Source organism: Triticum dicoccoides, chromosome 6B, assembly GCF_002162155.2.
Source record: "Triticum dicoccoides isolate Atlit2015 ecotype Zavitan chromosome 6B, WEW_v2.0, whole genome shotgun sequence".
NCBI lineage: Eukaryota > Viridiplantae > Streptophyta > Magnoliopsida > Poales > Poaceae > Triticum > Triticum dicoccoides.
The window spans coordinates 566,904,418-566,926,563 of record NC_041391.1 but is presented as its reverse complement, the minus strand read 5'-3'; positions in this window follow the sequence as shown (position 1 = coordinate 566,926,563).

The window sequence follows — 22,146 nt, the reverse complement described above, 5'->3', positions numbered from 1 at the left end:
GTGCACCTAGATATTCCACGTGATCATCTGGTGATTTTTGAAACCGGAGATGGAACGAAGTGAGTTCTGCTCCAAATTGCTTGCTTTAATGTTACTTGTGTACGATCGTGAAGGCCGGAGTCAACAAAAATTGCGAACTGGGCGGCGCTGCTATTGTTATGGTTTGATGTGACAAAAGGCTATAGTAGCTTGCGATAGGGTGCTCCATTGCACTCTGCCACCATGTGCCAGTAGTGAGCACGCGAGGGCTGCCTTGCACCCAGATCAGGCATTCATGGATTGCGTCAGCGCATCGTTGGTGGGGTTGAGTTCAAGGCTCCATTACAAGGGATGGGCAGCTCGCTTGCTTTCTCGTGCAGGATAAGAGCGTATGATGAACTGATTTCCATGTTGAGATCTCCATTTTTGAACTCATTATTGAGATATAACTTGCATTACAGACGGTGATTATGCGATAAGAATTATATTTGCGCGTAGTTGGACGTGGGTGATTGATTTTTAGCATATCCATTGTCCACACCGTGTGGTCTCTCGTTTTATCGTTTTGGGTGGTGGCACTACCACACATGCGTCGATAGGGCGCTGAAGTGACAGCTGATGGAAGCGCTGCTCCCGAAAGCTTTTTCTGTTGAACTGCTCACTCTGGTTCATCACCGCGCCACCCGGGGCAGCGTTTGACAAGAGCCATGGACAGGTGCACCACGCCGCCCATCTGTGCTGCATTTAATGGACGGGACACGATGTACTAGCTCTCGGTATAGGTGGTAGAGATCGTATGCGGGCTGCGTGGTTGATCCGGTGCCACCGAATTCAAAGTCGCAAATATTGGTGATACGTAGACCGTATTGTTTGAAATTTGAAAGAGCTGTTTGGGAGGGAAACCAAAATTTTCGGTCCTCTATTTAAGGACGTGGACCAGATGGCCGCCGACTGGCCTCGCACAGCGCCGCCGGGTGAGGGGGCTCGCGTTCGGTACCTCTTCCGTGTGGACCAGATGCCCGCCGATTGGCCTCGCACAGCGCCACCAGATGAGGGGGCTGGCCGTGGTACGTCTTCCTTGTGGCCCAGATCCCTGGCGACTGGCCTCGCACAGCGCCGCTAGAGGAGGGGGCTCGCCGTGGTAGGGCAACTATGGTGGTGAGGAACAGGCTGCTGAGCTCCTTCCGGTGAGAAGAACAGAGATACACAGAGCTGCGTTGGGTGGGTGTGGGGGGGAGGTAGATGACAACCTCGTGGGCTTAATGTGAGTGGATAGTAAATTTCCAGACGTGCCACGACTGTAGATGTGGGACACATAGCGCGGCGGGTAGCTGTACCGCAGCGCCGAGAATCTTTGCTGCACCGAGAACTGATTAGAGACAAAGTTACGTTGCCGTGCATGTGTACCGTGGTTAAGTTCGTGGTTATCTGATCGGATATCTGATTGCTTATACAGAATAGTAAAAAAATATCATGAAAATACCATGCGTACCATGGTTTAGTCCGTGGTTACGTGTAAAAAAGTATCAATTCATTATGAAACCTCTCTGAAAAAACACAATCATCAATACGCATAAACCACAAACGCCGTTAACTGTGGTTAATTATGGACGCTTGAAACACTGCTGGGTGATTCCGCTGGTCAGGGGTGTGCCACGGTTACACTTGTGCATCCATGCGCTCTCATCTGGCCACGGCCCGACCACAAGGGCCACGCCCGTCTGGTACACTTCTGCAAACATGTGGATCATCAGTACTGCATCGTGGAGACTTGTGCGTACATGTCAGATAGGTTGTAAGAGCCCCTAGGTGCTTCACGTGTGGGTGGGCCAGCGCTGGAGGGATACAGGCCCAAAATAAATCGAATACAGCATCTATACACTGGCAGCGCGAATCTAGATGGTGGCGCGACGGCAGGGATTCCGGCCTGCCTGTAGCCCGGCCACCAAACGCATTTTTCGGGCTTCTCAGCCCCTTTTCATTTGTAGTTGTCTGTACTCAGATATGTTATTCTTCCGTTTTTGTATGCTCTGAATGTTGGGTCATGAGACCCATGTTTGTAATACTTGGCTCCACGGAGCCTAATGAATAAATACTTAACTTGTAGAGTCATGTTGTGATGTCATGTTGTATTTGCACATACCGAGTATATTGTGTGTATGATTATTGAAATGCTTGGTATGTGTTGGATCTGACAACCTAGTTGTTTATTCTTCCTAGCCTCTCTTACCGGGAAATGTTTCCTAGTGCTTCCACTGAGCCATGGTAGCTTGCTACTGCTCCGGAACACTTAGGCTGGCCGGCATGTGTCCTTCTTCGTTCATCTGTCTGTCCCTTTGGGAAAATGTCACGCGTTGTTCCTTTAAGTCCCTGTAGCTTGCTACGACTTGGGTTCATATGTTGTTGATCGACATGTTCGTTGTTGGGTCATGTATCCCTGTCCCTGTAAGTTAGCACCACCTTGGGTTTACGACTAGTCATGTCGGCCCGGGTTCTTTGTCATATGGATGCTAGCGGCACTATCATATACGTGAGCCAAAAGGCGCAAACGGCCCCGAGCCAGGTAAGGTGGCACCCATGGGAATACCGTGTGTCAGGCCGCAAAGTGATATGGCGTGTTACATGCTAGATCGGTGTGACTTAGAATCGGGGTCCTGACAACTTATTATGCGCAAAATAATGATTCCTCCACCTGACAGCAGGGACCCATCGGACGGGCCACTGTATTTCACGAAAAAAACGTTTCCCCCTGACTGCTGGGACCCACCAGCTACATCTTCGCACGCAAGAAAGTGCCTCCTTATCCTCCCTGACAGTCGGGACCCACCTGGTCGAAGCGTACGCAGCATTGTCATTCTGGTCGCGAACATGTATGTACATACCAGTCAATCGGTCTGTCTGCTGGCTGTAGCGTTGAACCGTGGCCGAGTAAGGAAGGGCACTTGTCATAATAGAGGCGCACACATAGCATGTACACGTACATACAACCAGGGTGCAAGAAAGTAAATACGGCCACATACGTACATACGGGCGGGGTCTCGAACGCCTACTCACGCATACGTACGGCCAAGGCTCGTGTACATGGAGAGGCAGCAACGACGTCCTGTTTATCGGCAGCCAACCGGCTAGGTCGGAAAGGAGAAATTTTGTCGTCGTGTTCATCGAAAGGCAACGGAACGCGTCGTGTTCATCGGGAGCCAACCGGCTTGGACGAAACAGACAAAACGAGGCCCCGCGTACCACAGAACGGAGGAAACAGCCTTGTGTTCGACCGCCTACGATCGAAATGGGATCATGTTCAACGGGAGGGGTGTGGCATACCGCAAAATGGAGGAAACGGACTTCTCTTCGACCTCCTATGGTCGAAACGGGGTCATGTTGATCGGGAGGGGTGGCTGTTGGGGAACGTAGCATGCAATTTCAAAAAATTTCCTACGATCATGCAAGATCTATCTAGGAGATGCATAGCAATGAGAGGGGGAGAGTGTATCCACGTACCCTCGTAGACCGAAAGCGGAAGCGTTATGTTAACGCAGTTAATGTAGTCGAACATCTTCACGATCCAACCGATCCAAGTACCGAACGTATGGCACCTCCATGTTCAACACACGTTCAACTCTATGACATCCCTCGAACTCTTGATCCAGTAGAGGGTCAAGGGAGAGTTCCGTCAGCACGATGGCGTGGCGATGGTGTTGATGATGTGATCCATGCAGGGCTTCGCCTAAGCACTATGACGCTACGACCGGAGGCGTAAACTATGGAGGGGGGCACCGCACATGGCTAAGAGAATTCTTGGTGTGTCTTTGGGGTGCCCACTGCCCCCGTATATAAAGGAGAGGGGGAGGAGGCCGGCGGCCAGGAGTGTAACGCCCCGAGACCGACGCTTCAGAAGACTTCCATATTTTCGTGATCAACCGTGTGTTTCACTTATGCTTGCTTTTTTATTTTTGCACTGCATCATGTCATCATGCCATCATGTCATTAATCTTTGCATCTCAACTCAACTAATAAATTGCATAGATGGTTGATCTATTTAAATCGAGGGAAGGGTGACTTCTGTTTATAACATATCTTCCCAATATTAGGGAGCTATATTTAAATATTTCATTAATTTGGAATTCATCATAACACACTTGCAAAATATTCCAATGCCTTTGTTATCTTCATTCTTGGTCTCCAAACTTGCCATATATTCTTTCATCATATTCTGGAGCTCCACCAAAATCTGACATTTTTGGACCTTCCTTTTATCGAGTCCTAGTTCAAACCCATTTGAACTAAATTCAAATGAGTTTGAATTTACATCTTTCAATCATGGCTTTTTCTATTTTCTCGGAACAAGCATATTTTTGTGAGTCCGGGAAAATAATCCCCATGCCCAAACTCTTCTCTAACATTTTCTTTTCTTCCCTTTCCTTTCTTTTTCTCTATTTTAAGAGAAGAGAGGAGAGAGGAGCCAGCCCAGCCGGCCTCTTGGGCCTGACCAACCAGACCGACCCGTTCCACAAGCCCAGTCGGCGCCCCCACCAGCTCTAACCCTAGCCCGCACCCTGCTCTCCTCCCTTGCGCCGCCACTCCCTCCTCTCGATCTCTCCCTCTCCCTCGCTCGTGCCGCCATCCGTAGAGAAAGAGAGAGGAGTGAGACCCCTCAAGCCAACCACCCCGCGGCCCCGCGAGCTCGTCTGCCCGCACGGCCATGGCACCGCCGGCCTCCATGGCTCGCCGCGCCCTGCTCCCTTCTGCATGTGTTGCTCCGCCCTGAGCTGCGGTGCGACCAATTCTGGCGGCCCTCCGTCGCCTGCGCCCATGCCCCTCCTCTGCCTCGCCAGCCATCATCCTGAAACTCGTCCAGCGGCCTCCTTTCTTCTCCTCGCGCCCGCCGCCTTCTTTGTCTGCGCCCAGAGGAGCCCGCGGCCTCCCTGCCTTCTACTCGACTTCGTCCTCGGCCCCGAGTTTTCGCTGCCATGGCGTCCCGAGCTCCGCCACCCCTCTGCTCCTGCTTCCCCTGCCCCGAGCTTCCCTGCAGCCGGCGTCCAAGTCCCGCGCCCCCATGACCTCGCTGCATCTCGCGCTGCTGCTCTGCCTCGCTATCCTCCTTCCACGCCCAAGCTCCACCCATGATCCGTAGGTTGTCCTCCCCTGCCTTCATTGCCGATCTTGAGAGCCACGGCTGCGGCTTGTCCTCTGCCGCTGGTTTCGTGCACCTCCGCTGCTGGTGGCAAGGACGCCAAGACCCGAGGCCTTTTGGTGTTGCTTTGTTTTGGAACGCCAAGTACCTCGACGCCGAAGACCCGTGTACAACTACTGACACCCGTGGATTTCACCAAGTACCTCTACCGACGACCGAGACCCTGGTTTCGATAAGTTCCTCACGGCGACCCTGAACATCTACGGATATGTACGACTTCGAACCGTGTACCACGACGAACATGTACGGCTACAAGACGACCCACCAAGACCCTGAATGACTACTTCCACGACGTCCGTGAACCACTACTTCCACTACGACCGTTGCGAGAACGTCTACTTCCTCTTCATTGCACCGAACTCGTTTCGCCCCGAAAATGCACGCTTCAAAGGTATAACAACCAAGACGACCGCCGAATGCATGTGTTGAATGAGATATCCGTGTTTGCACCATGATCAAATTGTCGCTTGCGATGCCCCTCTTTTGCCATGCCACCGACATGTGGGACACCCGGTATCCGGGATCACTCCCCATCTCTTGCGTGTTCCACACATCCGCACACTTCTCGTTTGCATAGGTATCTCAATCAAGTTACCGGAACCGATATGTTGTCGTGGCATCATTTTTGGATTCGTTGCCGTGGCACCCGTTTTGTTCCGCCATGGTGACCAAATGCTTCATAACATGCTCATGTCAACATTTTCATAAAATTGCTTAAGACTTGCATATGTCATCCACATCATGTTAACAACATTTAAATGGTTAAAATTGTGTTTGCATTATATTGCTAAATGACATATTGGGATTTTCCGGAATTATCGTTTGTTGTTTCCGGCCTCACTTAAACTTGCCTAGATAGTTAGTTTATTTATGCTTCACCTCTTGCCATGTTTATAACAACATGTAATATTGTTGTGTTCCTAAACAAGAGAGAACTAAATAATTGATGTGGTGTTTCGTCAATATGCAACTCGTTGCATATTGAGCTCCACTTAATTTGTAGTGTTGTTTGTTGCACTTTGCCATGCCATGCCTCATTAAACCGGACATGCATCATACTTGATTGTGCATCATGCCATGATTATTCTTGGTTGTTTACCATGTTGTTTGCTTCTTTCCGGTGTTGCTTCTTCTTGATAGTTCCGGTTACGTTGCGATTGTGAGGATCCGTTCGACTACGTCCGTTTGTCTTCTTGATGGACTCGTTCTTCTTCCTTGCGGGATTCCACGCAAGATGACCGTCACCTTGGATCTCATTACTGTCATTGCTATGCTAGTTGCTTCGTTCTATCACTATGCCGCGCTCCCTATCACTTGTTCTTCAAGCCTCCCAAATTGCCATGTCAGCCTCTAACCTTTTCGCCCTTCCTAGCAAACCGTTGCTTGGCTATGTTACCACTTTGCTCAGCCCCTCTTATAGCATTGTTAGTTGTAGGTGAAGTTGAAGATTGCTCCATGGTGGACATGATTATGTTGGGATATCACAATATCTCTTATTTAATTAATGCATCTATATACTTGGTAAAGGGTGGAAGGCTCGGCCTTATGCCTGGTGTTTTGTTCCACTCTTGCCATCCTAGTTTCCGTCATACCGGTATTATGTTCCTTGATTTTGCGTTCCTTACGCGGTTGGGTGATTTATGGGACCCCCTTGACAGTTCGCTTTGAATAAAAGTCCTCCAGCAAGGCCCAACATTGGTTTTAACATTTGCCACCTAAGCCTTTTTCCCTTGGGTTCTGCAGACTCAAGGGTCATCTTTATTTTACCCGCCGAGCCAGTGCTCCTCCGAGTGTTGGTCCAAACTAGAGCACCGTGCGGGACCATTCCTTGGCAACTTGGATTAGTCGGTACCTGTACGCTTCGCTTATCCGGTGTGCCCTGAGAACGAGATATGTGCAGCTCCTATCGGGATTTGTCGGCACAGTCGGTTGGTCTTGCTGGTCTTGTTTTACCATTGTCGAGATGTCTTGTAAACCGGGATTCCGAGACTGATCGGGTCTTCCTGGGAGAAGGAATATCCTTCGTTGACCGTGAGAGCTTGTGATGGGCTAAGTTGGGACACCCCTGCAGGGTATAAGCTTTCGAAAGCCGTGCCCGCGGTTATGTGGCAGATGGGAATTTGTTAATGTCCGGTTGTAGATAACTTGACACCAGATTCGAATTAAAACGCATCAACCACGTGTGTAGCCATGATGGTCTCTTTTCGGCGGAGTCCGGGAAGTGAACACGGTTTTGGGTTATGTTTGACGTAAGTAGGAGTTCAGGATCACTTCTTGATCATTGCTAGCTTCACGACCGTTCCATTGCTTCTCTTCTCGCTCTTATTTGCGTATGTTAGCCACCATATATGCTTAGTCGCTGCTGCAACCTCACCACTTTAACCCTTCCTTACCCATTAAGCTTTGCTAGTCTTGATACCCATGGTAATGGGATTGCTGAGTCCTCGTGGCTCACAGATTACTACAACAACAGTTGCAGGTACAGGTTATGCGATGATCATGACGCGAGAGCGATGTTTGCTTGTTTTGGAGTTCTTCTTCTGCTTCTTCTTCGATCAGGGGATAGATTCCAGGTCGGCAGCCTGGGCTAGTAGGGTGGATATTGTTTGAGCTTCTGTTTGTGTTTCATCCGTAGTCGGATGTTGATCTTATGTATGTTGTATTGATGTACTCTTGTGGCATTTGTATGCCTTGTATGTATCCCCATCTATTATGTAATGTTGATGTAATGATATCCACCTTGCAAAAGCGTTTCAATATGCGATTCTATCCTTGGTGGGACCTTCGAGTCTCTTTAGGATAGTATTGCATATTGGGCGTGACAAGGAGGAGGCGCGCCAAGGGGGGGAGTCCTACTAGGACTCCACTCCTAGTAGGATTCGCCCCCCTTCCTTCCAACGGGGAGGGGGAAAGGGGAAAGAGGGAGAGGAGAAGGAAAGGGGGGCTGCGCCCCCACCACTTGTCCAATTCGGATTGGGCAAGGGGGAGGCGCGTGCCACCTCCCGTGGCCTGCCTCCTATTCTCTACCATGGCCCATGAGGCCCATTAACTTTCTCGGGGGGTTCCAGTAACCTCCCGGTACTCCAAAAAATCCCTGATCTTCTTCGGAACCATTCCGGTGTCCGTATATAACCTTCCAATGTATGAATTCTTACCTCTCGACCATTTCGAGACTCCTTGTCATGTCCGTGATCTCATCCGGGACTCCGAACAAACTTCGGTCACCAAAACACATAACCCATAATAGAAATCGTCATGGAACGTTAAGCGTGCGGACCCTACGGGTTCGAGAAATATGTAGACATGACCGAGACACATCTCCGGTCAATAACCAATAGAGGAACCTGGATGGTCATATTGGCTCCTACATATTCTATGAAGATCTTTATCGGTCAAACCGCATAACAACATACGTTATTCCCTTTGTCATTGGTATGTTACTTGCCCAAAATTCGACCGTGGGTATCATCATACCTAGTTTAATCTCATTACCGGGAAGTCTATTTACTCATTCCGTAATGCATCATCCCGTAACTAACTGATTAGTCACATTGCTTGCAAGGCTTATAGTGATGTGCATTACCGAGAGGGCCCAGAGATACCTCTTCGATACTCGGAGTGACAAACCCTAATCTCGATCCATGCCAACCCAACAAAACACCTTCGGAGATACCCGTAGAGCATCTTTATACTCACCATTTTACGTTGCGACATTTGATAGCACACAAGGTATTCCTCTGGTATTCGCGAGTTGCATAATCTCATAGTCAAAGGAATATGTATAAGTCATGAAGAAAGTAGTAGCAATAAAACTTAATGATCATTATGCTAAGCTAACGAATGGGTCTTGTCCATCACATCATTCTCCTAATGATTTGATCCCGTTCATCAAATGACAACACATGTCTATGGTCAGGAAACTCAACCATCTTTGATTAACGAGCTAGTCTAGTAGAGGCATACTAGGGACACTTTGTTTTGTCTATGTTTTCACACATGTATCAAGTTTCCAGTTAATACAATTCTAGCATGAATAATAGATGTTTATCATGATATAAGGAAATATAAATACAACTTTATTATTGCCTATATATAGGGCATATTTCCTTCAGTGGCGTACCGCTAAATGGAGAAAACAGACTTGTGTTGGAGCGCTACGGTTGAAACGGGGGTCCTGTTTATCGGGAGGGGTGTGTGTAGGATCGAAAGTATGTCTAGAGGGGGTGATTAGACTACTTGACCAAATAAAAATCTATCCTTTTCCCAGTTTTCGTTCTTGGCAAATTTGAGCAACTTCGCACAAGTCAAGTAATCTTAACACAATTCAGGCAAGCATGCAAAGAGTATATGAGCAGCGGAAAGTAAAGCATGCAACTTTCAAGAATGTAAAGGGAAGGGTTTGGAGAGTGCAAACACAATAGGAGACACAGATGTTTTTGTCGTGGTTCCGATAGGTGGTGCTATCATACACCCATTGTCGTGGAATTGTCACGTCAGATGTCCTTAATGTCAGGACTTAGTCGCGAGGCCAACGCATCTATGCGGTAGCTTGAGAGGGGTTGGGCGGAATCGAGAGACGCAACACAAGACAAGGATTTAGACAGCTTCGGACCCATGGAAACATCATCCGGAATAGCCCTACATGCTGTTTGAGGCTAGGTCTCATTATGCTCATCGAGAGTTGCCGCATAAGTCGGCGCCCCCTTTGTGTCTAGCCCTAGATATTGTTGCTTGTTACTTGTCCCTCTTTGGGGTGCCCTGCCCCTCCTTATATAAGTTAGAGGGGCGGGTTACATGTGGAGTCCAAATAGGATTAGGACTAGCCTATCTTCTACTACAAGCCGGATACAAGTCCGGGTCTTGATTCCTTGTAAGGGAGATATTTCTCATGCCTTTCCTCTTAAGCCGGCCTATCATAATGTAAGCCGGCCTTCTAGGCCTTGAGCCTCCTAGCCCCCCGGGTCTTGTCGCTCCTCTGATCTGCCTGCTAGGTCACCCATAAGTCGCCAGGATCGGGCGGGTCACTTAGTGAGTCATCCAGTCAGGGCGGGTCATTAGAGAGTCGCCAAGTCCGACTGGGTTATACCTCCAGCCGGGTCATACCGCGGGGTATATCCTCGACATTAGCCCCCAAGTTTAGCTTGGATTTATCCATGATAAACTTATGCTGCAAAATAAACACAAGAACAAATTTGACAGGTTGTGCTCCGGGTTAAGAATTCTTGTAAACCGGCACCTGAACATCCTTAAGTCCTTGTCATTTCCTTCTTCTAGAAAATCCGGGTCAATAGACCAGCTTCACAATCAATTTGCATGTAGAAGAAATATTGTAAACAAATAATCCATTTGAGTCGGCTTCCAAAGCGCCGGCTTGAAAAATATAGGTCTTGAAATACTCATCTGATTTTCAACCGACTTAAAGATGTAAAACTTGCCGGTTTAATATTACCAAAATTGCCGAGTTATATAACAGACGATGCCGGGTCATAATTGTTGTTGACATCGGGTCATGCAATTGATCTTCCTGATTTGCTCAAAACCGATAATTTGAAGATGTTCCTCCTTATATATGCATAATACCTGTAGCCCCCAAGTCTTAAGAGGAGAACATAGTGAAAGCTTAAGACTTGCTCCAATATAAGCGTTGCAACCTTTGAAGAAATCCGGTTTGTTCATCTCAATCATTAGTCATAAACTGAATATTCCACATAGGTAGCCCCCAAGTGCCGGGTTGACATGCTTGCAGCAACCTGGGACTTGTAATTGCCTTATGCTCATAAAAACTTCAACCAGTGTAGCCTCCAAGGGCCGGGTCATTATGCAATAATGAGCAGGGACTTTATAAGTATGATCATGTAGAGTTGAACAACAACGTGTAGCCCCCAAGGGCCGGCTCAGTAAGATAATATTGAGCTGGTACTTTATATATACTTCCTTGCAAAGAACATCATATAATGTAACCCCCATGGGGCGTGAACCCACGTCCACAAGGTTGAGAGCTTTGTGCTTTACCAACTGAGCAGTGGATCCTTCAATAATAGATGAAAATTTGTGTACCTTGAATTGTTGACAGGAGCAATTGGTAGCCCCCAAGGGCCGGCTCATTATAGTGTGATGAGTCGGGTCTTCAATAAGACTAATAAAAATGACTTTGCATTAACCCCCAAGTGTCATGGTGAATGCTTGCAGCGACATGAGACTTGTATATTTGATGTAATCTCGATATGAACAATGTAGCCCCCAAGTGCTGGGTCGTAAGCCTGCAACGACTCGGGACTATTTCCTCCATTGTAAAATAAATCATGCCCATTGATAAAAATAATAGCCGTTGCGCTAAAGCGACTTTCAAAACCTCAATCATAACACTGGTTATTGATAATCACAATAGAAATCCAGCCATGTTGTCTATTTAAGATTTGAACAATATAATCCGGTATGAAAACCTCAATCATTCAATATCATCATGAAAATCCAGCTAGTTTTGGCTATTAAAGATTTGAATACCTCATCAGTTGACAAATAAATCCGGAGTTTAAATACCTGGCGGTTCTTGGCTGATGCGCATTCATTGTAACCCAGTGGCGTATAGCTTTTGAGAAAATCAAGAATTAATAACCCTTTTGAGACATCAATTTCAATCTTTGATGATGGGCTTAAACTTGATCATTTATGTAAGCCATAGCTTTATAGATCCTGCACAGAGTTTAAACAACATATGCCCTGGCGACTTAATGTCAAAAGCCAGGGCGGGTAACCACCCAAATATAGTCTTATCCTGCACACAAGTAGATCACAAGATACCTATGATCCTTTGAATGATACCGCCGGTTTATGTGACTCAGACAGTGAAGTTGATAACTCAACTCTGTAAGAGCCGGCACATATGATATTTGTGACAACTCAAATACTTGCGATTGTATAAAAATAGATACAATTTTTGAGGCTTCTGATTCGAATACGATCAGTAAACCGTTCCTGTCGTGGATTTGTCACGGCAGATGTCCTTAGTGTTAGCACTTAGTCGCGAGGCCAACACATCTATGTGGTAGCTTGAGAGGGGTTGAGTAGGACGAGAGATGCAGGGCGGATAAACACGCAAGAAAAGGGTTTAGACAGCTTCGGGCCCCGGGAAACATCATCCGGTAAAAACTCTACATGCTGTTTGAGGCTAGATCTCATTATCATTACCAGGGATTCGCCGTAAACTGGCTCTCCTTTAGTTGTGTCTAGCCCTAGAGATTGTTTCTTGCTTGTCCCCCTTTGAGGAGCCCTGCCCCTCCTTATATATGTTGAAGGGGCGGGTTACATGTGGAGTCCAACTCGGACTTTAACTTAAACTATTTTGACTTCCCTTCCTAGGCTTCTTAATGTCTGCTGGTTTAACATTGTCTGCCGGTTTAACATTGTCTGTCGGTTTAACATTGTCTGCCGGTTTAACATTGTCTGCCTTAGCCATCTGTCTTGACTCTCCACCGGTTTAACACTTGCCGGTTTACCGTCTGTCTTAGCCATCTGCCGGTTTACCGTCTAACTTAGCCATCTGTCTTAACTGTCTGCCGGTTTACCAAGTCCCGGCCGGTTTACGATTCCGGCCCGGTCATACCGCGGGGTATATCCTCGACATTAGCCCCCAGTTTAATTTGGATTTATCCATGTTAAATTGATCCTGATCATCCTTAAGTCCTTGTCACTTCCTTCTTCTAGAAAATCCGGTTTAATAGGCCAACTTCATAATCAACTTGCTGACATTAGTTTCTCACAGAAAATACATTGTGAAGAATAACTCCTTTGATTCAGCTCCCAATGCTTAACAAAAATAATGGTCCTTGAAATCCTCATCTGATCTTCAGCCGGTTTTAAGAATGTAGAACTTGCCGGTTTATAAATATTGATAGTACCGGGTCATACTTGTAGTTAACATCCAGCTTGAAAATATACCTCTTATATGACTATCACTTGTAGCCCTCAAGTCTTAAGAAGGTAGCATATCAACAGCTTAAGACTTGCTTCAATATAAATATCACAATCTTGAAGAAATCCAGGTTGTTCATCTCAATCACTAGTCAGAATTGAGTATTCCACATATGTAGCCCCCAAGTGCCGGGTTGTCATGCTTGCAGCAACCTGGGACTTGTAATTTCCTGATGCTCATAAAAACTTCAACCAGTGTAGCCCCCAAGGGCCGGGTCATTATGCAATAACGAGCAGGGACTTTGTAAATATAATCATGTAAACTTTTGAACCAGCAACGTGTAACCCCCAAGGGCCGACTCAGTAAGATAATATTGAGTTGGGACTTTGATATATACTTCAATGAAAATAACATCATATGATAACCCCCATCATGGGGCTTGAATCCATGTCCACAAGGTTAAGAGCCTTGTGCTTTACCAACTGAGCAGTGGACCCTTCAATATAATGAATAAAAAACTGTGTACCTTGAATTGTTTGACAGGAGCAATTGGTAGCCCCCAAGGGCCGGCTCATTATAATGTGATGAGTCGGGTCTTCAATAAGATGAACAAAGAATGACTTTGCATTAGCCCCCAAGTGTCATGGTGCATGCTTACAGCGACATGAGACTTTCATATTTGATATAATATCAATTTAAATAATGTAGCCCCCAAGTGTCGGGTTGTAAGCCTGCAGCAACTCGGGACTATTCCTTCATTTGTAGAATAAATCATATCCATTGACAATATGGTAGCCATTGCGCTAAAGCGACTTTGAAAACCTTGATCATAATAGTGGTTATTGATAACCATAATAAAATCCAGCCATGTTGGCTATTTGAATAATATACCCAATGATTTATAAGCGCACAATTCCAATGGTGCAATCCAAATATATACTGGCGACTTATAGTCCAAAGCCAGGCCGGGTTAATAAACAGCGGATTATAAGTGATTATGTACTGACAACTTGTAGTTGAAAGTCGAGCCGGGTTAACGAACACCGGGTTAATTTGATGACTGATAGTCATGTCGGGCCAATAGACACCGGTTTAACATAAAATTTATCAAAAGAGAAAAATCTTGACAAAGGCAAATAAAACCGTGTAGTCGAGGCTTTTCATGGGCTGCCAGGCCCAAACTCGAGGCTTTTCATGGGCTGCCAGGCTGCTGAGTTAAACCATTTAGCAAAGCCTTTTAAGATGGACCTCCAACTAACCAATCACCGTTTTAACTTTGACAAGTGCAGGGTCTCAATGAGAGTAACTGTCAAACGTTCAGAGGGTCGTGCCAGGATGACCTGGATAGGAGTGTCTTACTTGATGAAGGTAGGTTAACCCGGGGTTTTAGGTAAATATACCAGGCTTCCAAGCCGTGGGTCGATACCCAGCTACAAGGGTCCATTCAAGCTCCTTGGTATTTGACACAAGGAGCCCCCAAGTAACGTGATGAGCTGTGCTCATTGGGTGCCTATGTTTGAGCTGTGCATAGCATCCAGACTCTCTTTGGCCCCTTGGGTGTGAAGCTCCCAAGCTATGTTGTGGCGTGATAGCCGGTTTAACAGGTAGTACTCCGCTTTGTCAGCTGAAGCCCCCATGTAACCAATAATATGATAAGCCAATAAGGCGGGATACCCATGTTTGAACCGTGCATCATGGCAACAGGTCCTCTTCGGCAATCTTTAACTTTTTGCAAGAGATAAATTCTTCTTGAACCGTGATTTTGAACCAGATATTGACAGCTTCAGAGATTTGTGGGAGATAGATTTCCCCTTGAACCGGATTTTGAACCGGATCTGACAGCTTCAAAGCTTCATGATAGATAAATTTCCTTTGAACCGGATTTTAAACCGGAATCTTCATTTTCAGCCGGAAATTTTCTAACGGCCTTTAAACTCGAACTTGCGAGAAATTAATTATTTTTGAACCAGAAATTATTAAACCGGATTGAGAGCTTCAGAGCTTCGTGGGAGACAGATTTCCCTTGAACCAGATTGTAAACCGGAATCCTTTCTGATGATCCGGAACTTTTTCATTGAGCCGGGATTTTGTAGCTGTCATATACTTTCTAAGCCGGAAATTTTCTGACGGCCTTTAAATTTTTATCAATATAACAGTAGCCTCCGGGACCAGGTTATCTTTCCCTTCAACATCATGGGGCACTTGAATTTGCTGAAACTGGCAAGACTTGCTGAATCATATCATCGTAGCCCCCGAGTCTTAAGATGACTCAAGGAGTTGTCTTAGATTCTCCGTACTTGACCATAGCAGAAGGTATATATCATTGGTGTTGATAACGCAATGTACATCCACAGTAGGTTGAGATGTCTGTGTTATAAGTGATCCCATTGGAATTGTGCCAGTAACCCGGCCAGTGGGTCATCCACGCTGATTGTTTGAAATTACCCAAACTGCAGTGGCAACGATTTGTACCCCAATTCATTGAGCCATTCGGCAGAAGCTGATAAAATATTATGATCTGCTCCAGATTTGTGGAAATAGACCGGACCGCAGGGTGGCGGTTTACAAACGCAGTAGCTTGAGTGCTTCTATTGAGTGGCGCGGCAAGGACAAATTTCCGCGATATAACATTATTTGGAAATAAATAATTGTCCTGCATAACAAAAATACAGATCCAAGTAATTGTTTCTTTGACGAAAACAATATTGTGCTAATAAAATAAATTTAGACTCACCTGATTCCTTTTTACGAGGGATCCTCTGTCCGTAGATAATTTTTCAGTACCGTCACTGAATACCCTTTGATTCATATATTTATCCAAAGCATATTTGTGTTGACACTGCCGATCTTCTTTTTTTTTCAAATCTTCGCGTGGGTCATAGTAGTACTTTGTAGTACTAACTGATTTTGCCCCCATGCATGTGCATCAGAGTCAAACAAGTTGTTTGACCCTCTCTCTTCAAACAACGTATTTACGTTTCCTTCCAATGGTGTAAACCTATGTCTGAAGCTTGACAAACGGATTCAGACTGCAGGCGTCTGGTGTTGGGGTCTCTGCAGTAAAGCGCCTGAAGCACTTTCTTCTGAAGCAAACAGAACAACCTAAACCACCGGCTCTGATCGGCAAAGGGAAAGCCGTCGGCGAGTCTTCTTAAGCAGTGGTAGAGGCGGTAAGTGGAAGCAGTTGGTGTATGTCCAGCTTAAAGCGGAACGAGGCCGGGTTGACAGAGATGGGCCACGGTGGCGAAACAAACCAGCAACACAAGGCGAGGCTACGGCGGTTCAAGACTAGGTTGAAGAGGCGTGGCCCGGAGCAGAGGTAAAGCGGCCGCAGACATGGAGGAGGGGAAGAAAATCCTATGGGACAGGGCCTCATAGTGTCCCTCCTGGGGCCCGTCCTCAGATTTTGACACGTCATCAATGGCACACATCTTAAAGCGAGCCTAATTCCCTAATTAGTTTGTACGTACATCAACTAGATATTGCGCAGTATTTGTACGATACAGTATCAATCGGATCGATACTTTCCATCTAACGAAAGAGAACAAACACGGCGATCTTCTCGCTTGCTCGCCGCTGCATCAGACCTCGGCGCCATCGCGCCTTATCCCATGGCGACCCCTCCATGCGCTGGTGACGACGACCCTCACGGAAACGGCGGCGCCGTCGTGAGCTCTCCCTGCGCCGGTGACGCGGACGTGCTCGTCGTCCCTCGCGGAACCAACAACAACAGCCACATAATGATGTCCACCGTCTCCACCACAAACCTGCCAGCATCCAACTCGTTCAGTGACTTGGAGGTGCATACGGAAGCGCGGGCTGCTTCCTTTTCGTTGTCCCGGCCGCCGCTCGAGACTTCAGACGTTGACCTTGTCGCTGACACACGGCCCGCCGGTGGTAACAAGATGACTGTTTTTTTGACGGGTTCGATGTTCACTGCATCCTCCATGATGCAATCTGAAGCTTCAATGCCATCAGCTTCTACTCCAATTTCACATGTACATAATTGATGTCTAAACTATCGCCTCTTGATGACGAAATTAGATAAAGTTTAATTTTTGTATGATTGTACCGCATGAGAAGGATGTAAATGCTAAATCCATCATTGCCACCGCCTCCACACAAGCCGTCAGTGGTGGTGAGATGACTGTTGCTTCGACGGACTCCATGTTTGCTGCAACCTTTATGCAATCAGAAGCTTCAAATAGTGAACACATACAACATTTCGCAATGCCATCAGCTTCTACTACAATAACACAGGTATATAGTTGATGTGTGAACTATTGCCTGTGCATGACAAAATGATATGAATTTAAATTTGTGTATGAATGTACGTACTGCAAGAGGAGGATGTAAATGATAAATCCATACCTACAGTTGGAATGGCATTTAAGTCTGAGGATGAGGCATATGATTTTTATAACCAATATGCTCGTAAAGTTGGCTTCAGCATTCGAAAGAGCCACACGAAGTTGAGACGAGATGGAACACTTTATCAGAAACATTTGGTTTGCAGCAAACAAGGTGAACGAGAAACTCATTCATCGCATGACACCAAGAAAGAAAATGCCACCACAAGGTGTGATTGTGATGCCCGTGTTCAGCTTAGTATTTCTCGTGATGGCGTTTGGAATGTGCAAAAGGTTATTCTTGAGCACAACCATGATTTGGCAAGTCCAGATAAGAGGCACATGTTGAGGTCGCAACGTTGTATTGCGGCGTCTGATAAACTTATGATTGGTGAGATGCGTGAAGCCGGAATAAAGCCAGCCGAAGTGTACGGTTTTTTCAAGCAGTGGTATAAAGGACCCCATAATGTACCTTTCTTGCGGATGGATTCCAATAACCACATTGGTCGTGAGCGCAGGAAGTATCTGGAAGTTAATGATGCACAAACATTGCTGGAATTCCTAAAGAACAAGCAGTTAAATGATCCTTTTTTTATGCTATACAATTATATGAAGAGGATTGCCGGATAGCTAATTTCTTTTGGGCAGATGGTCAAGCTATCATGGACTATGATTGCTTTGGTGATGTTTTGTCCTTTGACACAACATTTCAGACAAACAAGTTTGAAATGCCTTTTGCACCACTACTTGGAACAAATCATCATAAGCAGACCATTCTTTTTGGAGCTGCGTTGCTATGTGATGAAACCATAGATTCATTTATCTGGCTCTTCAACACATTCTTAACCGCCATGTCTGGCAAGGCACCCGCAACAATATTCACCGATCAGTGTGCTGCCATGGCGAAAGCAATCAGGATTGTTCTCCCAAATACAAAGCACCGTCTCTGTTTGTGGCACATTTATCAAAATGCTCCTAAGCATCTTAGCCATGTAATTTCAGACCATCCTAAGTTCCTTGCTGATTTTAAGAGATGTGTCTATGAGGAAAGGTCAGTGGCATACTTTGAAATGAAGTGGCAAGAATTGTTGACTGCTTACAACCTTCAGGATAACACATGGTTACAACAACTATATGATTTGCGTGAGAAGTGGGCTACTGTCTACCACCGTGATTCCTTTTGCACCAACATGACTTCAACTCAAAGGAGTGAAGGTATGAACAATGTGTTTAAGAAAAGATTTCGTAAGAGACTTTGCCTTTCAGAACTCCTAGTAGAATATGATAAGTGTGCCGCTAGCCTTCGGGAAAATGAACTCGACGAGGACTATAGATCACGTCAGTCTAAACCGGTCACCTGCATTAGAAACTTACCTATGTTGAAGACTGCTGCCGAATCGTATACAAGAAGCCTTTATTCTGAATTTGAGGAGCAATTTAAGCAGCAATTTTCTGCCAAGTGTCAGTTAGTATCCATTGAGGGGACAGTCAAAACTTACATGGTGTCACCTATGAAATATGAGGATGAGGCACTGGTTGTCTTCAATTCTGAGGATGTCACCATTTCATGTTCTTGCAGAAGGTTTGAATCCATAGGTACGAAAAAACATTTTGGCATTTTAGTAGTTTACATCATAGTTGTCATTAAATCTGTACTAAAGTATGAATTATGGATAGGTATTCTGTGCAAGCATGCTCTGTGAGTGTTGAACATCAACGAGGTTTTCACTTTGCCATCTCAATGTATACTACACCGATGGACGAAATATGCAAAGAGAGGATTTTCGACAAAGACCATCAAAAGTGAGAAGGAATCTTTGCAGACACGTGCGGCACGTATAGCTCGGAAAGTAACATCTACTGCAATGAAGTGCTCAGTTTCAGAAGAACTACTCACAAAATTGGAGGAAGCTATAGATAAATTAGATCTGGAGGCAGATGATTTACTAAGCGAAAAAAGGCATGCCAAACATGAGAATATTCCTCAGAATACTAATGAGCATGCTTCCAACAATATACCTCAAAATACTCAAGACATATTAACAGGTAAAATATCATTCAAAGTCCCTGAAGCGATAAAAGGTCCAAAGGGAAAAAGATTGAAAGGTCCACTTGAAAAGGCGAAACCAAAGAAGTCGAAGACCACCCAAAAGAAAGGTAATACAACCATATTTATTCTTACTTTTGACCTCTGGTTTTTGAATTGACATTAATGTATTGCACATTCATATATATGAGCAGGAGGAGGTAAAAAGAAAGTAAAAAAAAATGATCGGGCTGAAGAAGGACATGAAAAATCAATTGTAAGACAACTTACGCAAGGTTCTTTTATGTCTTCTAAAAATAAATTTGTGGTAAGCAGTTTCCTACTTACTTACACACAGGGATTTGGAAACGAAGTAACAACATATGATTTTGCTGCAGAAGGTCCTCAACAGTATACTGTAAGACAAATTGCTTTCTTGAACATATTTCAGGCAATTTAATTGTACCCCAAAATCTCTAAACATTTGTCGTTTTATTATGAAGCAGGGATATTCGGAGGCAGGCCCAAGTTCTAATACTGCAATACCAATCTTTGCAAATAATATGTTCAACACGGAATCTTCGACTATGTTTATTCCGTTGATCCCTGGAGGATATACAGAACTTTTGCTACAAGCTGATCAAGCTTCGGAGGTGCTGCAAACTTCAAGAAGATTAGATTTTTGATGAAGTGAACCCTTCCTTACGCATCAAAGAAGTAGGATAGCAGCAGCAGCAGTATATTTTATTTCTTCTTGTCGACAGAGACCAATATATAAAGTTTCGTTTGAGACAGAAATAATAAACGTAATGGTGCACTCTCATGAGTGAGATTATTTTCCCCGATTAATTATCAGATCTTTCACACTTGAATACCATTTATTTTTGCCAGAATTTAATTTGTATTCATTCATCAGTCTTTATTTTCCCCACCCTTTTCTTTCCCATTGCACTTATGAATGTAGTAGAGCTATCTAGACTGATGATCCTGATCAGCATCACCGCTATATCTTTCATTTCAGCTCTTGGTCCTGGTCGACATCACAATTAGCTTTCATTTCTGCTCTAGCTACTGTGTTACACAATACAGCGTCGGTTGTAATCGTGTTTCTATTAAAGGTCCATCACCAACAGAAGGTCTGAAACTTACAACAACATGCACTGATAAATAACCCTCTCAACGTACCCAAAGTTTATCATGTATCAATAAATATCAGAAAGTTGTCGTTGGAATTCCAATTGTTTGGCCAATGCCAACATTCAGTCTTAAGATGCCACATACTACTGACAGAATTTGAAGAAGATCAACATCAATTTTAACGTGATAAAATATCTGAATGTTTATAATCACAACGCATAGATACTGTGATCACAGAACTCTGAATGTTTTTGTCTAATGATCTCTGAATGTTCACATCTCCGAATGTCAGAATGACTAGAAATCTGCAAGGTCGCCATGGGGAGATGGCTGGCTTGCCGCCGACGCCGGCGTTGCCGTGTTGGCAGGTTTGTGGTGGAGACGGTGGACATCATTATGTGGCTGTTGCTGTTGGTTCCGCGAGGGACGACGAGCACATCCGCGTTGCCGGCGCAGGGAGAGCTCACGATGGCGCCGCCGTTTCCGTGAGGGTCGTCGTCACCAGCGCATGGAGGGGTCGCCATGAGATAAGGCGCGATGGCGCCGAGGTCTGATGCAGCGGCGAGCCAGCGAGAAGATCGCCGTGTTCGTTCACTTTCGTTAGATGGAAAGTATCGATCCGATTGATACTGTATCGTACAAATACTGCACAATATCTAGTTGATGTACGTACAAACTAATTAGGGAATTAGGCTCGCTTTAAGATGTGTGCCATTGATGATGTGTCAAAATCTGAGGAGGGGCCCCAGGAGGGACACTATGAGGCCCCGTCCCATAGGATTTTCTTCCTGGAGGAGGGCGGCTCACCACGTGTGGCGGCGCTCGACGCGGGCGGTTTGATGCGGCTCGGCGCCTACACCGGCAGTAAAGCGGAGGAGACCCAGCGGCGGCTTAGGATTCAAGCGGGTCGACACCGCGGCGGCCGAACGCGTGGTGGCGTAGAGCGGCGGGTTGAGGCCAGCGCGGCGGCTCCAGGCGACTTGCAGTGGCAGACCGACCCACCAGCAGCAGGGCGAGTCCGTGGTGACCCGGCAGGAAGCAGCAGTGAGGCGGATTACGGCAGCGGCGAGTTGAAGGCGCGGCCGTGGTCGGTTCAGCGCGAGCGCGAAGAGCAAGAAGAGGCGAATTGGGGGCGCCGGGCAAAAACGGCGCGCAGCCATGGCCGGAGCGACGCGGGAGGCGGCTTGAGGCTCGGAACGGCGCGGCCATGGTGACTCGGAATGGCGCGGCCATGGCGACTCGGAGATGGCAGCTCGGAACGGCATATGGTGAAGGCGAGTTGGGCGCCGCACAGGACAGGCCGCACAGAGCCGGCACAAGGCCGGGTCGCACGCGGGGTCGGCGAGGTGGCGAACGGGGCCGGGCGTAGCCGGGTCGCGGGACGCCGGAAGAGGCCGGCCGGACTGCGGGGAAGCCGGCGTGGAACCAGAACGGCGCGGACCCGGCAGGGGCGAGCGGGACGACGGACGCGCAGGAGGCCGGGCGTGAGGCCGGACGCGGCCAGGCTCGGGGTGGCGACCCGGAGCGAACTGGTGCGGCGCGACGGCGTCCG